Source organism: Macaca mulatta, chromosome 8 (genome assembly GCF_049350105.2).
Source record: "Macaca mulatta isolate MMU2019108-1 chromosome 8, T2T-MMU8v2.0, whole genome shotgun sequence".
Taxonomy (NCBI): domain Eukaryota; kingdom Metazoa; phylum Chordata; class Mammalia; order Primates; family Cercopithecidae; genus Macaca; species Macaca mulatta.
In genome coordinates, this window is record NC_133413.1 from 10721638 (window position 1) to 10738226 (window position 16589).

The following is a 16589-nucleotide window of genomic DNA, read 5'->3' on the forward strand; positions in this document are numbered from 1 at the left end:
CCTCCGTTCCAGCCTCTGTTCCAGGCTCCATTCCAGGCTCCGTTCCAGGCAGAGGCACACCTCAGACACATTGCGGGCTCCATTCCAGACCATGGCAATAAAGAGACTATCAAGCTAAAGCTAAGAACACTACTTGTTTTGGTTTGTTTGTTTCCCAGCACATATAAAAGTTATATTTCCAGCCGGGCATGGTGGCTCATGCCTGTAATCCCAGCACTTTGCGGGGTTGAGGCGGGCGGATCACCTGAGGTCAGGAGTTCGAGAGCAGCCTTGCCAACATGGTGAAACCTGGTCTCTACTAAAAACACAAAAATTAGCTGGGCATGTTGGTGGCACGCCTGTAATCCCAGTTACTCGGGAGGCTGAGGCTGGAGAATCGCTTGAACTCAGGAGGCGGAGGTTGCAGTGATCTGAGATCGTACCATTGCACTCCAGCCTGGGCCACAAAAGCAAATCTCTGTCTCAAAAAAAAAAAAAAAGTTATGTTCCATTGTAGTCTGTTAAGTGTGCAATAGTATTGTGCCAAAAAAAAGCCATGCACATACGTTAATTTCAAAATACTTTATTGCTAAAAATGCGAATGAAGTAAGCACATGCTGTTGGAAAAATGGCACTGATAGACTTGTTCGATGCATGGTTGCCCCAAACCTTCAATTTGTGAAAAATATGAAATAGCTATGAAGTGCATAAAGTGCAGTATAATAAAACGAGGTATGCCTATAAAATGTTCCTAGTGACTGGGGTGAGCTATCCATATACACAAAGCAGGGTACCCCGGGTGGAACAGTCAAGACAGGTTCTCTGGAGGTAAACCTTCTTACCTGGGATGGGGGATAAGTGACTGGTTCCCTGAGCAAGTCAGAACTATGGCTGGTCCAAGATCTCTTGTCCATTCAGCCAGTGCATGTTGCAAACCATCTGCTGTGTAAACAGCCAAGTCATTCATGAGATATTTCCTACCTCCAGAGAATGAACCCCCTCTTTCAGAGTGACAGGGCAGCGTGTCTACAAATCTGCTCCCCTGAAACAGTGAAAGCACAGCGTAGACTTCACACCCCAGCAGCCTCCTCATCATCCAGTGACAGGAAGGCGTCTAAGTGGGCCCCTCACCTGGTAGCAGGCAGGTATATGTTCCGGGGCCTGCGTGGTGTTGCAATACACAGACCACGGACATCTGTAGGAGGGTGGTGGACCCGCGCCCCACGGCCCCCATTCCTCCCTAAGGTCTGTGCCAGGTCGACTTTGCTCATCTGTGTGTCCTGCCTGGTTCACGTGAGCAAAGCCTCCCTTTCCCTGTGTGCGATTCCACAGATTGTGTCCTGTGTGTAATCTGGTTTGGGATCATTTCAGGTAGCACTGGGTGAGCAGGCCATCCCCACCTCCTTGTTTGGGAACTAAGGGCCAGCTTTGGTGAGGAAAGTGATGAGCTCAAGGTCACAAGGCGAGTCAGAGGCGGCAGCCCCCAGGCTCCTGTCTCTGACTGCTGCAATGTTCCCCTGGAGTGGCTGTGCCTCAGCTCCTGCAGGGGGATGGATGTTCCTCAGCTTCTAACCCAGTCCTCCCTGCTTTGCTGAGGCCCTCCTCATTCCAGTGTCTCTGCCTCCCATCACCTGTGGCCACCTGTCTCCATGTGCACCTGGATCCCCTCTCCTGAGTGTCTCCTATGGAGAATGAGGGGGCGGCAGACCTGGCTGTCATCTGGTGACCACCTTCTCTCCCCCATCCCTCACCATCTCCTTCAGAAGAGATCCCACAGAGCTGGTGCCATAGGGATCAAGCCATGCTCATCACAGAGTCCTGGGAGCCCAGGCCCAAGGAGCCTCTGGTGGACACGGTGAGGTCAGGGGCACGGGGCAAGGGGCCGGGGCTGGGCGGGGGATGATTTGGCCCCAGCGGCCATCCCGAGCCTGAATGGATGGAAGTCCCGGCGGAAACACCTGGTGGGGACGGAAATCCAGGACAACTTTTATTATCCCTGTTCACAGGTCCATTCAGACTATATTGGGGGCTTCCTATTTCCTCTGCTGGCACCTCACACTCATTCATAACAAGAAAGGCCATTGTGCTCCTGAGTTATGGGCCCAGGAGCCCCATGGGGCGGGCATTAAACACATCAGCCCCAAAACTTATTTTTAAAATCGTATTCCCTGCTGAGTTGCAATTCTTATTTTTTCCTCCTCCCACAAAGAAAACTTTATGGGTAGTTTTGTCCCAACTTTGAGGGTGAAAAATAAGTGAAGTCCCTTTCAGGCACCCTGTGGGATCCCGCTGATTGGGAGGGGAGCTCCCCACAGCTCCACCCCGATTCCAATCCTGGCTGTGCCCACATAGTCTCTGCTTGGCATTGAGTGAGGAATGTAACCCAATGCTTCAGTCCCTAATTGTCAAATGAGGGAGTGAGCAAGATCTCTAGCGTCTCTTTCAATTCCTAAATGCTAATGATTACATGGAGTGTGCACCAAGGGTGAAATCTTCTGCTGGGATGTGGCCCATGGAGAGGAGCTCCACTCAGAGCACAAGAAGCCGGGCACGGTGGCCCTTGTCTGAAATCCCAGAACTTTGGGAGACTGAGGCAGGTAGATCGCTTGTGACCAGGAGTTTGAGACCAGCCTGGGAAACATGGGGAGAATGGGAGAACCTGTCTCTACAAAAAATAAAATTAAAAAAATTAGGTGGGTGTGGTGGTGTGCACCTGTAGACCCAGCTACTCAGGAGGCTGAGGTGGGAGGATTGCTTGAACCCGGGAGTTTGAGACTGCAAGCGAGCTATGATCGCCCCCCTGTACTCCAGCCTGAGCAAAAGAGCAAGACCCTGTCTCAACACACACACACACACACACACACTCGGCAAGACATGGACACAAACCTGGTTGTTCATCTGCGTGCAAGAGTCAGCCACAGCTCCAGGAAACACAGACCCTGGCCAGCATCCCACGATACTGGGAGACTGTCTCCAGGGTGAGGGTGGCTTTCAGCAGAGGCTCCATTTTCAAGTCAGACCCTCAATAAAGAGGCATCCAGCCTTGGTAACCACCAACAGAGCAGTAGCTGGCACTCTGCTAGGGCTCCCCTCCAGGGCTGCTGCCTGGAGCTGCTCAGACTCTCCTCCCCGAAAGGGAACTCCCGCACAACTGGGTTTTCCACCTGCCACAACTCAGCGTTGGTATAAGGCCCCATAATGGCTCCTCGAGGCACTGAGTCAGCGCCACAGCTCATGCAACTCACAGGCAAGCGCCGTATTCAGCAGAGCACCCGACCAGAGCAGATACGCATTTGTTTGTCTTTGTGTTTGCACCTAATATTACCTGTTAAAGGAAACATTATTTGATGCGTGTTTAAAGGGTAAGGAAGGCTTTACTCAGGACTGTCTGGGCAGGTTTCAAGACTGTCACAATAGAGGAGAGAGATTGGCCCAACTTGGAACATAAGAATAAGTGGGGACTTATCACCAAAGAGCAGGTAAGCGGGTGAGCAGGTGGAAAATCACTAAGGGGAGATATCAAAGGGAGGGATTCTGGCAAAACTGACCTACCAGATTCTTGCCGAAGGCAGGCCAGGGGATGGGGCGGAGGAGGAATTTGACCTGCTGTCAAGGGTGACTAACGGGGTTCTTAATTAAACTGAACTGTATAAGGACAGACGAGGAGGCCCAAGGAGGAGCCTGTGCTGAAAAGAGGGCACAGAAGAGCGTGTCTCATGTTTGACCACAGCAAGTGGCTTGGTCCCGCCTCTGCCCAAACATGGGAAATAGATTTTCTTCTATTTTCTCTTCTGGGTCTTGATAATCCTACAGTTGATGAGTTCTCTCCTTTCTTCTCCTGGCAGGGAGAGGGTCCTGGCCTTGGGGGCAGTTGGGTCTGGATCCTGACTCAGTTGCCTTTGGATTCCGAGTCCACGATGGGAGAAGTGCTTTGGGAATGATGGGGAGAGCCCCAGGGCTGCTGGGTGCACCAGTCCCTTCCCCAGTGCAAGTAGCTTGCAAGAAGCTGGCTTTTTTTTTTTTTTGAGTCTTGCTCTTTCTCCCAGGCTGGAGTGCAATGGCATGATCTCAGCTCACTACCATCTCGCCTTCTGGGTTCCAGTGATTCTCCTGTCTCAGCCTCACAAGTAACTGGGATTATAGGCACCCACCACCATGCCCAGCTAATTTTTAGTAGAGACAGGGTTTCGACATGTTGGCCAGGCTGGTCTCAAACTCCTGGCCTCAAGTAATCCACCTGCCTTGGCCTCCCAGAGTTCTGGGATTATAGGCATGAGCCACTGCTCCCAGCAAAGCTGGCATTTCTCTTTGTCTCTTTTTCTTCCTCCTTACTTAGCTGCTTGTAGCCAAGGGGAGGGGTCACATGGATTGTCAAGCCTGGGAGGAAAAGGCTGGGGTAGGACCTGTTCTCTGTGCAGAGACTCCTCAAACAGTGCCTGCAGGAGTGAGTGAATGAGGAGCAGATGGGATAGGGGCAGAGATGCAGGGTGAGCAGGTCCCTGGAATGTGAGGCTTTGTGAGGTTGTAGGACCCTCGGCCCACCGTGGCTTCTGAGAAAGGTCCAGGTTTCCCTTGACTGCCTTCTTAGCTCTTATCTGGGGTTTTGCTAGTTTGGCAGCCACTGGAATTGAAAAATGGAAAAGGAAATACACTGATAACCCTAATTACTGCTAGTCCCAGACCTCAGTGGGTCAGATTAGAGCCAGCCTTGGGGTGGGACAGCTGAGCAAAGAGGCCTCTGCACACCAGCTCTGCTCTCTGCGGTCCTGGGCTGTCCACCTGCCCTCTTGGAAGGTCAAGGAAGCAAGGAGGGGCTGCCACATCTATCTCCAGCTGTGCTTCACGGTTTACTCACTTTGTCTCATCAACCACTGTGAAAGTCCCTTGATAGATTCTAACATCCCCGTTTTACATCTAAGGATGTTGGGGTTCAGGGAGGTTAACCTTGCCCTAAGTCACACAACTGCAAAGAGGCTGAGCCAGGATCCCTGCCCTGATCCCCATCCATGCTGCCAAACCGGGCAGTACTACCCACTCTGCCATAGCGCCACTGTGAGAACCCCCTGGGCATGTCTTTGTGTGGTGTGGAAGGGCTTCCTAAGATGATCTGTGTCTCTCACAGTCAGAAGATTCTTCTTCTCTCAAATCCCGATCACCTCTGTCTCTTTAAAGTGGGGGGCCTCCTGAAGAAAAGCAAACAGACCAGCAATGAACCAAAGGAAACCTCTGAAGAAGGAACGGGCTGTAGGGGAGAAGCACATGCCTCCATCTCTCCGGGGTGCAGTCAGTACTTGCTGTGCTGGCCCCATTCACAAAGAACACTGCAGCCTGAACTGCAGACTCCTTATTCCTCCTGGGCCCAAGGGCCTTTCCTCACCTCATCCAGGGCACTCAGCCACTTGTAGTGCATGAGAGTGCACACACACATGCAAACCTATGCATGCATATGCATGCATGGGCACACACCTGCACACACATACACACACATGCATGCCCACACATACAGGCACACATGCACGCACACACACGCATGCACATACATGCATGACACACACACATGCATGGCACACACATTTGCATGCACACACATGCACACACACAATACGGAGTAGAAACCTAAATGTCAGGAGCCACTCAGGGACACCCAGGACACCACATATCAGCCAGGCAAATGACTTGTGCAAAGCGGAGCTGCCGCAGGCTGCCATGAGGACAGAGGCAAGTGCTTCTCAGAGCCTTCAACACCCCTCAGAGAAGCTTCGTCAGGGCAAGTGAGCTGTAAAACAGTTACCAGGTGAACTCACGGGGACATGGGGTGTGTCGGGGGCAGGTGGGAGGTAGAAATCCCCAGGAAGAGGGAGCTAGTTCCAGAGAGGGGAACCCCAGCAGCTCATGGATGTTCTGAGCTGCAGCCAGGTGGGCCAGAAGACAGGCGGTGAGAGGGATCAGTGAGGGATGAATCGGATTTAAATGCACGGGTGCTAGTCATGGGGGAGCGGGAGGAGTGGGGTGGGGTGCTGAACAGTCCTCAAAGACTGCCTCTGAGTTTGGAGGAGCCCTCGGACCCCCTGGCCTCCCTATCTTTCACAGGCTTGACTTGGGGGGCTCCTTGACAAGGCAACTGGGCTCTGGTTGAATATGAGTGTGGGAGGGGACTCCCCGGGTTCTAGTTTTAGCTCTGTCCAGGCTCCCTGGGTGGACTGGGGTGGTCCCAGGGTGAGCTAAGCCCCAGCTTCCTGGCCCCATCTCAATGGTCTCCAGACACCCTCTTGTTCCTAAATGCCACTGCTCTGCTTCTCGTGGTGGGAGCTCACTGCCTTCCCTGAGTTGTATGTCCACCTCCAGCATAGCGGGGCATCCTTTATTGACAGGATCTAGGCTTCCAGGAGTTCCCACTCTGGTTCTAGAATCTGCCTTGAGTTACTCAGAGTAAATGTGCCTCTCTGCTCCACGGCAGCCCCTGATAGATCAGGAACCCACTCCCTCCCCACCACCACCCCACCAGCATCCCGGTGTTCTGGTCTTCTCTGGGCCTGGCCTCTCGAGTCCACTTGACTCCTTTGCCTTCCATGGAACTTCCAGGCCTTTCCGGGGCCCCCTCTGGCCTCTGCCTGGTGGGTCAATGTTTCTTTGAAGACACACATGTCTCATCAGCTTGTGTCCCTGTGGCTGCAGAGAGTTAGTTGGCCCTTTCTCAGGACAGCCTCAGTTTCTAAGATGCCACCCTCTTCCCCTCCAACCTCTCCCATGTGCCACCAATCACCCAAACTGCTCTTTGCCCAGGCCCTTCCTGGAACCCCGAGTCACTGTCCCCAACCAGTACCGGGAAGATGGGGCCAGGGTCTAGGCTGGCTGCGCCTGTGGTTGGAGGAGCCCCATTCCTTCTCCTGCTCTTTGAAGGGTTAACAGGACCTTGATCCCACAAGGCCAGGGTAGGAAGCTGGCTCCAGGGCAAAGGGAAAGAGATCTGACTTTCTTGTCCAGGCCACAATGCTGAAAGTGAGCCAGTGGGGGAAGGGCCACGAGCCAAAACCCAGCCACCCCAAGCAAAATTCTGAATGGGCTGCTCCACAGTGTGCAAAGTTTGGTGGGGGTGAGGGGCCAGCGTGTTGACAAGTAGCAAGGTCAGGGCCCCCATTAGCACTGTAAACAGGGGCGCACAATGCCCTCCCTTCCTCCGGAGAGGCAGCTCCTCTCCGGGCCAGTCCCCTGGGCCCAGGCCTCCCTGTCCCCCATCCTTGCAGGAGTCTGACACTGAAAAGCCACTGCTGCTTCCTCAAGGAAAAGCCAGGCCTTTTGTGAGCTCTCACTTCCTCCTTCTGTGGGAACCACTCCTGGGCCTATGAACATCTGCCTGGAGCGTCTTTCTCAGAGGCCCGAGGTGGGAAAAGAGGAGGGGTGCTGGCTGCCAGGGAGGGGGCTGCAACCCGCGGGGCTGGGATTGTCATCACCAGGCTGCGGAAGAGAACAATGGGGGACCCCCAGCCCCCCCTGGCTTGGCTTCCCTCTTCCCACAAGCCTGCTCTTTTGTGCTTAGAGGGAGGCCAGGGGAATTCTTTTGTTTGCTTTTGCTTCCCTTGTTTTGTTTTGTTTTTGTTTGGCCTTTTGCTCGCCCCCCCCAACCCAGGTTGGGGCTCGGGAGTGTGGAGGTGGTGGCCCAGGCAGAGGGGCAGCGATGGGGTTGGTGGGAAATCCCGCAGCTCCTCTGGGAGGAAATGTTTTGGGGGCTTCGTGAGGTGAGGAGAGTCAGATGCTGGGAGTCAGCGTCAGATGTTTCACTGCTGGGCAGACCTGGCCTCCAAGGTGTGTGCTCTCATCTGGGCAGCTCATGGAGACCCTAGGGAAGTGCAATGTGGGGCAGCTTATGGCGACCCTAGGCAAGTGCAGCACGGGTCAGCTCATGGAGACCCTAAGCAAGTGCAGCACAGGTGACAGGTGCCCCATGGTCATCCGAGGGGCTCCTGGAGGTGTGGCCTAGAGCTCTCTCTGGAGGGGAATCTGGAAGCAGCTCAGACTTGGGGACTCCGATCCTTGCTTTCAGGCTGCATTCCAGGAAATGTGTCCCAGGAAGTCCTGCCCATGCTCCCAGTGTGGCTGCCCCATGGGTTCACCTTGTCCACTGCCTGGACAGAGCCAATTTATTAAGACAGGACAACTGCAAGGTAGAAAGAGTGATTCACGCAGAGCTGACTGTGTGGGAGATCGGAGTTTTATTACTACTTTGTCAACGAAAAGAGTAAAACTCTGTAAGATATTTGAAGAGATTTATTCTGAGCCAAATATGAGTGACTATGGCCAGTGACACAGCCCTCAGGAGGTCCTGAGAACATGTGCCCAAGGTGGTTGGGGCACAGCTTGGTTTTATATATTTTAGGGAGGCACGAGACATCAATCAAATATGTTTAAGAAATACATTGGTTTGGTTCAGAAGGGTGGGACAACTCAAAGCTGGGGGCTTCCAGGCTATCGATAAATTTCAACATTTTCTGGTTGACAATTGGTTATCTGAAGACCTGAGACCAATGGAAAGGAATGTTTAGGTTAAGGGAAAGGATTGTGGAGACCACGTTTTATTGTGCAGAGGAATCTTTCAGGTAGCAGACTTCAGAAAGAGAGCAGGTTGTAAAATGTTTCTTATTAGACCTAAAAGGGTGCCTGGCTCTTGGTCAATTATCTACTGGATCTGGAAAGAAAGGAAGGAAGACAAAGGGGGAAGGGGATTCTCTATAGAAGGTGGATTATTCCCACAAAAGACTTTGCAGGGCAATTTCAAGGTATGAAAGGAAATATATTTTGGGGTTAAATATATTTTCCTTGTCTCATAATGTTATGCCAGAGTCAAACTGAAAAGTAAGTCACAATATATAGGGTCAAATAAACCCCATCTGATGAGAATTTATGGTTTGTAGGACGTGGCTCCCTAGACCCCTTAGGTAGGAATTTGGCTAAGATAAAAAAAAAAATAAGAGCTTAGTCCTCAACTTAAATCAGTCTCCCCAAGCATTAGGGGTTTAGCGTTCTTAAGGATAATTTGGTGGATAGGGGCTCAGAAGAGGGGAGTGCTGCTTGGTCAGGTCGGAGATGGAATCATAGGGGGTGAAGTGAGTGTTTCTTGCTGTCTTCTGTTCCTGGGTGGGATGGCAGGACTGGTTGAGCCAGATTACCGGTCTTGGTGGAGAGCAGGGTCTGCAAAATCTCTTCAGTACTGATCTTAGGTTTCCCAATAGTGATGTTATCCCCAGGAGCAATGTAGGGAGGTTCAGACTCTTGGAGTCAGAGGATGCATGACCTCTAAACTGCAATTTCTAATCTTGTAGCTAATTTGTTAGTCCTGCAAAGGCAGACTAGTCCTCAGACAAGAAGCGGGTCTTTTTGGAAAGGGCTGTTATCTATTCTGTTTCACAGTCAAACTATGAACTGAATTCTTTCCCAAAGTTAGTATGGCCTCTGCCCAGAAATGAACAAGGACAGCTTAAAGGTTAGAAGCAAGATGGAGTTGGTTAGGTCTGATTTCTGTCACTGTCATAACTTCCTCAGTTACAATTTTGCAAAGGCAGTTTCACCAGCTGCAAATGCTATTTGCTCCTCATGGCTGGAAAAGACATGGAACACTCACCCCAGAACACCCAACAGTGCCCAGAGAAGTCACACCTCTTGGGAAAGAAACGGTCTTGACTTCGATTCTTTGCAAGCTCCAGCATGAGGCTCAGGGCACAGGAACACTGGGCTATTGCAAAAGGGCTGTTCCGGAGAAAAACCCCTCAGCCTCCAAGACAGAGTGCCAGCAGTCAGAGGAACAATTGCCCCCAGTCACAGAGCTCGGCCAGACCCCCCAGTCAGCTGCATTTTAGGCCAGTTTGCTACCCTTGAGACCTGTGTAGATGTCAGTGTGGACACTCACATTCTCTTGAGCTTGCACCCGAGTGGCCCACACATAAGTACATCAAGAAGGCAGAGGAAACAGCCCATTTCAGTAGCTGGGAGATGATTCAGAAAGATTTCCCAGGAACTATCCCTGAAAACAACTGAGCGCCTTGTGTTATGTGTGGATGAAATGAAGACCTCAGCTTCATGAGCTGACATTTCTGCCACATCTGGGATGCCTCAGTTTGGCTTCCAGAGCAGCAACGCTCAGCCCTGACTGCACAAGAGAGTCATAGGAGAGTTAAAACAACAACAACTACAACAAAATCCATCTCTACAGAGAGAGAGAGAGAGAAATTAGCAGGGCACAGTGATGGACCCGTAGTCCCAGCTACTTGGGAAGTTGAGCGGGGAGGATTGCTTGAGTCCAGGAATTCGAGGCTGCAGTGAGCTATGACTGCACAACTACACTCCAGCCTGAGAGACAGAGCGAGATATTGTTTCAAAACATACCCCCCCAAACCAAAAAGCAACAGCATCAACAAAGGCATTTATTGTAGAAAAGAGTTAGGCTGTATCTTATAAAACTGAAATGCAATTATCACAGAACCCAGCATTTGCACCGTTGGACATTTATTCTAGATAAATGAAAAGTTATGTTCACATGAAAACCTGCACCTGAATGTTCATGGCAGCTTTCTTGGGGATAGCCCCAAACTGGAAACAATCTGGATGTTCCTTCAGGGGTGAGTGGTGGAACAAACCACTCCGGCCGTGCTCTGTCCATGCCAGGGAGGTCTGCTCAGCAGCAAAGATGACGGACTCTTGTTGCACATGACAACTTGGGAGGATCTCAAGGGAATCATGCTGAGTGAAAGAAGCCAGTCTCAGAAATGTTCTTTGAGAACGTGTGATTCCATGTAAATAACATGCTTGAAATATCAACATCAGAGACGGAGAACATGAGTGGCTATTCAGGGTTAGGAATGGGGATGGAGCCTGAGGGGTAACTTGAGGGATGTCATTGCCCTGTGGTCATGAAGCAGTTCTGGCTGTTGTCACTTGTGATGGTCACACGAATCTGCACACATGAGGAATTGCACAGAACTACACACCCACATGCATGTAAACCAGTGACATCTGAAGAAGTTAGGCCGGGTGTGATGGTGCATGCCTGTAGTCCCAGCTACTTGGGGACTGAGACAGGAGGATCTCTTGAGCCCGTGAGGTCGAAGCTGCAGTGAGCCGTGTTCCCATCACTACACTCCAGCCTGGGTGGCAAAGTGAGACCCTGTCTCAAAAAGAAAAAATAGAAAATGAAATACGAAAAAGTTCTGTGGATGGTACCAAAGTCGTCCTCATGGCGCCATCCCGGAGTTCTGCACAGCGTTACCATTGGAGTTGAGGAAAGGACATACAAGCCTGCTGTTTGTTGTTTTGCAAATTTCTGTGAACTCATAATTGCTTCCAAATAAAAAGTAAAAACCAAAACCTAAAATGAAGCATTCCAGCCTTCATCCCTACCTGCTGTTGAGTCAGATTCTTGTCAAGTACACCCATGGAACAAGGACAGGGCCTCACACATGAGCCACTGTTAGAGCCTTTTATTATGCACAGAGATGGAGAAAAGAGTTAGGCCAAAGGTACCATCTCCCCCTGAGCCTCATCCCACACACTGGAAACCCTGACTAGGACACCACAAGACAAGGGGCCGGATGGCTGGGATAGGAGCTGCGGGACACCCTGTTGCTAGGGAGCTGGTTCTAGACTGCAGCGGAGTGGTGTTGTACCCTGCACCTGCACTCTAAACACTTAGAGTGTGGGAGAAGACCTTTACTTCACTAGCCCTGAGGAGAAGGGAGGGGAGGGGGAGGCAGCTCCAGAGCAGCTCCTCTTTGGCTCCCATCCTCTTGCTTTCTGGGGGATCACAAACTGTTCTGTCAAGACCTGGATAGGCAGTGCTTTGATGGAGCCTGTGTGGATCCACACAAGGTTGTCCGGGCACCATGGCATAGCAGTTTCCGTAGAACTCTGTTGGAGTGGGCCCAGGCATCAGTATTTGTAAAAGCCTCCTGCTAATTCTGCTGGGAAGCTGAGCTTGAGACGTCCTGTCTAGCTGGCAGTAGGAGGAGCCAGAAGCGTGCATTTGGTTTCTGCCTGCAGCGTGGCCCCGGGCAAGTCAGCATCCTGCCCCATTTTGGTTCCTCACCTGCAAAAATGCAGGTCTGGCCAGCCTGAATGGGAAAGCCACTGGGTGTAGGATTTGGAACTTGCTCCCTAGCCACTCTGGCACCTGCTGCCATGAGCTGCAGCACAACCTCCCTGTTGGTAGAGAAATGGTCAGGACGTGCAAAAACCACACTGATCAACCATAAGACCCAATGAGGCTTTTTCCTGGCCATAAGCAGGACAGTGAGAAAGGCTGGAGAAAGAGTGCACCTGCTACCATATGCCACCACTGCATGCTCTGTCTAGAGCTTTCTAGAGCAACTTCTCCCTCACAGCGGGAGAGTCTTTTGCACATTCATATACACACGTCTAAGAGGGGGAATATGATGGTTTTCACCTACACATAAAAATACGTTAGAACAATGTCCTAGATCCTAGCTTATTAGCTTTCTCATTCATTCAGCTAATCCCCATGTCCATTCAATCCCTCATTCATTCAGTCCACAAACACTAAAATGTGACTCATCATCACCAAGCTTTGCTTACATCAGGTTTCAACTTCTCACTTGGGATTGCATGTTCAGGTTGAAACTCTGGGGCCTCTAGAAAAGCCCCAGCTCCTTGAGTGACAGAAGCAAATTTTTTAAAAAAGAAAGAAAAAAAAAAAGAAAAGAAAAAAGAGAAAGAAAGCCCCAGCTCCTTGCTATTAGATCAGGGCTTGAAATATAATGAAGTATCAGGGTAAAGACAAGACTAGGGGCTTGGTGAAGAAGAAGGGAGCTGGACTTGGGATACCTAGGAAGAAAAGGGCTGGTGCATGTGCTGGTAGCCAAATTATCAGTGCTTGGCTGGAGCAATCACACCAGAACGCCTTTGTCAAATGTCCGTGTCTGTCTGCATCATTCGTGGCATGTTCGCAAATGTTATGTGGACATGGAAGTCCAGGGTCATGAAGGTTTAGGGAAGGCCAGGTTCACCAGATGGAACAGTAGCTTATACTGCAGAACCTTCCAGAAACTTTACGGTGCTAACACAGTGAATCTCCAATATGAAGATGGAGACTTTCAAGATGGAGATGCAACCAGGAGAGTTTCCCAAACATGCATTGACAGGGTTTGGATCTGCGTCGCTGCCCAAATCCCATGTCAAATTGTAATCTCCAGTGTTGAAGGTGGGGTCTGATGGGAGGTGATTGGATTGTAGGGGTGGAACCTTCATGAATGGTTTAGCAGCATCACCTTGGTGCTGTCTTGTGATAGAGTTCTCATGAGATCTCATTGTTTAAAAGTATGTGGCACCTCCCCCATCCTGCTCTTTCTTGCTCCTGCTCCAGGCATGTGAGATGTGCCTGCTTCCCCTTTGCCTTCCGCCATGATTCTAAGTTTCCTAAGGCCTCCCCAGAAGCAGAAGCCACTATGCTTCCTGTACAACCTGCAGAGCCATGGGCCAATGAAAACTCTTTTCTTTATAAATTACTCAGTCTCAGGTGTTTCTTTATAGCAGTGAGAGAATGGCCATGAGCATGGAACATCTCATGGGACCCTTGGAAGTGTTACCTGAGGGTAGTAACACGATCTGTTGGAAGGGACAGCTGACTCTGGGTCCTTGGAGAGGCCAGGCTCATGCCAAGGGCCAAGCAGCCAGGTCAAGGGTGGGGACAGGAGGAAAAGGAGTCAGTTGGGATGGCAAGGGTGTGAGTTGGGAGGTTTTTTAGGATTTGGGACCAGGAGTGACCTGAAAGTAACAGGAACACATTCTGTCGACTCTAAAGGAAGAGGCAGCTGCTTCTCCCTGGGTTCTGAAGGACTTGGGGCAACCCAGTTTAGAGTGAAGGCCGACTCTAGAGAGCAGGAAGAAGATGGCAGATATCTCATCTGCAGGGGACAAAGATCCTGGCGAGAGAAGGAGCAAGCCTGGGGAGTAGCAGAGGCTTCCCTAACAGGGGCTTCTTACAGACTCACAGCCCAGGCAGGATGGGGCCTGATCTTCTAGTCTGAACCAGAACCTTCCCTCCCATGATTAATCCATCAACTTAGCAGTCATAAGAAACCACAGCTGGGGGAGCTGTTGGTAGGAGTCTCAGAATCCAAAGGCCCAAGAACCAGGAGCCCTAATGTTCAAGGGCAAGAGAAGATGGATGTCCCAGCTTGAGAAGAGAGAGAATGAATGTACCCTTCCTCTGCCTTTTTGTTCTATCTGGGTCCTCAGTGGATTTGGTGATGCCCACCCACATGGGAGAAGGAGGATCTTTCTTACTCATTCTTCATTTTCAAATACTCATCTCTTCTGGAAACAGCCTTGCAGAGATACCCACAAATAATGTGTTCCCAGCTATCTAGGCATCACTTAGCCCAGTCAAGTTGATACATGAAATTAACCATCATGCCCTCTTTCAGCCTCTGAGATCCAGCATGTCCCCTCTTGCTACAAGGGTGTTGAGCACATTGTGCCCTTTGTCTGGAATGCTCTTTCCTTCATTGTTCTCCTACTTGTCACTTCCTATTTTGGTTTTAAAATTGAGTACTTGCATCTTTCTAAGAACAAGAGAATGAGTTTATTACTTTTTTTTTCTTCTTTTCTCCTTCCTGCTTTCCTCTGCTTCCCACTTCCTACTTAGCTCTTTAGAAGGGCAATTATAGCCTTTTACCTCCCCTTCACCAGGTACTGTCCACAGGGCAAGTTCAGCTAACTAGGTGCTTAGTAGCTCCAGTGTGGGACTCTCTCTCAGCTTGAGAGAGAGCAATCCATCTACAACTCAAAGTATCCCCAACACGAAACTCTCTCCCACCTGAAGATTGCCTCAAGAGACAGCAGTCTATCCACAACTCAAAGTATGGTCAATGTGAAACTCTCCCACCTAGAGATATTCAATAACTTTTACAACTTAGTTCTGCCCGTGAAGGTGCCAACTCGACCACCTAGTAGATACAGCACCAAAGTGAGTTATACAGACCTCTACCTGCCTGCTTCCTCCACTGCATGCCATTTATGTCAATTTTCCTTTCCTTTTCTTTTTTTTTTCTTTTTTTTTTTTTGAGACAGAGTTTTGCTTTTGTTGCCCAGGCTGGAGTGCAATGGCATGATCTCATCTCACTGCAACCTCCACTTCCCAGGTTCAAGCGATGCTCCTGCCTCAGCCCCCCAAGTAGCTGGGATTACGGGCAAGCACCATCACACCAGGCTAATTTTCTTGTGTTTTCAGTAGAGACGGGGTTTTGCCATGCTGGCCAGACTGGCTCGAACTCCTAACCTCAGGTGATCCACCTGCCTCGACCTCCCAAAGTGCTGGGATTACAGGCATGAGCCACTGTGCCTGACCTGTCAATTTTCCTTTTAAAAGCACCCGCTTTCTGTTCCAAAAGGGAAGCAGAACACTTAAGGCAGAAAGCCTGTACTTCTTCCCCTAAGCTAGCTCTGTAATAAAAAGTCACTTTCTTTATACCAGACCTCACTCTTATTAATTATACTCTGCCAGCAAAGAACAACTGAGTCTGTGTTTTGGTTACAGCTTCAATGCCGTGTTCACAGGAAGACTTCTAGGAGACTGTCCAGAAACCAACTCCTCCTCTCATCTCCACTTTCTCTCTACAAAGTCATGTTGACAAAAGGAGAAAAAATAAAATATTTGAAGAGATTTATTCTGAGCCAAATATGGGTGACCATGGCAGATCCTGAGAACATGTGGCCTAGGAGATCCTGAGAACATGTGCCCAAGGTGGTCAGGCTACAGCTTGGTTTTATACATTTTAGGGAGACAGAAGACATCAATCAATACATATAATATGTAAATTGGTTGGTCATGGGGCTTCCAAGTCATAGGTATATATTCAAAGATTTTCTAATTGGCAATTGGTTGAAAGAATTAAATTGTTATCTAAAGACCTGGAATCAATAGAATGGAGTATCTGGATTATGATGAGGGATTGTGGAGACCAAGGTTTTTATTATGTAGATGAAGTCTCCAGGCAGCAGGTTTCAGAGAGAATAGATTGTAAATGTTTCTTAACAGACTTAGAAAGAGGCCAGACTCTCAGTTAATTCTCTCCTGGATCAGAGAAAGATCTGGAAAGGAAAGAAAATTACAGAATGTAGATTTTCCTCACGAGAGACAGCTTTGTGAGACCATTTCAAAATCTATCAAAGAAATAGATTTTAGGGCAAAAAGCTTCAATTTCTTTCAGGGCCTGCTATCTGTCATGTTGGTATCTTATTACTACAAAGAGTCAGTTTTGTCAGTCCTAATGCATCTGTTTTAATGTTAATGCTGGCCAGCTGTGCCTGAATTCCAAAGGGAGGAGGGCATAATGAGGCATGCCTGATCCCCACTTCCCATCATGCCCTGAACTAGTGTTTCAGGTTAACTTTGGAATGCCCTTGGCTAAAAGGAGGGGGTCCATTCAGTTGGTTGTGGGGCTTAGAATTTTTTATTTGCATTCATGTTTATTGCAGTTGCAACTTATATATATTTGTGTAGTGATTTCATAGATGCCAGCCTTCCCCATACTGTATATGCTCCACAGAGCAATGCCTGTTCCTTTTTGTTCACTGCTCCATTCCCAGCCCCAAGCCCATGGATG

General features: G+C 49.8%; 1 protein-coding gene across 1 annotated transcript in view; it reads left to right on the forward strand.

Moving 5' to 3' along the window:
* The first annotated feature begins 1477 nt into the window (after positions 1 to 1477).
* PRSS51 (serine protease 51) overlaps positions 1478 to 16589 on the forward strand; it is an 80389-nt gene continuing 65277 nt past the window's right edge. The window contains exon 1 of the mRNA XM_077943015.1: positions 1478 to 1834. The gene's annotated coding sequence lies outside the window, so the exon portion shown is untranslated. The remainder of the gene's footprint in view (positions 1835 to 16589) is intronic.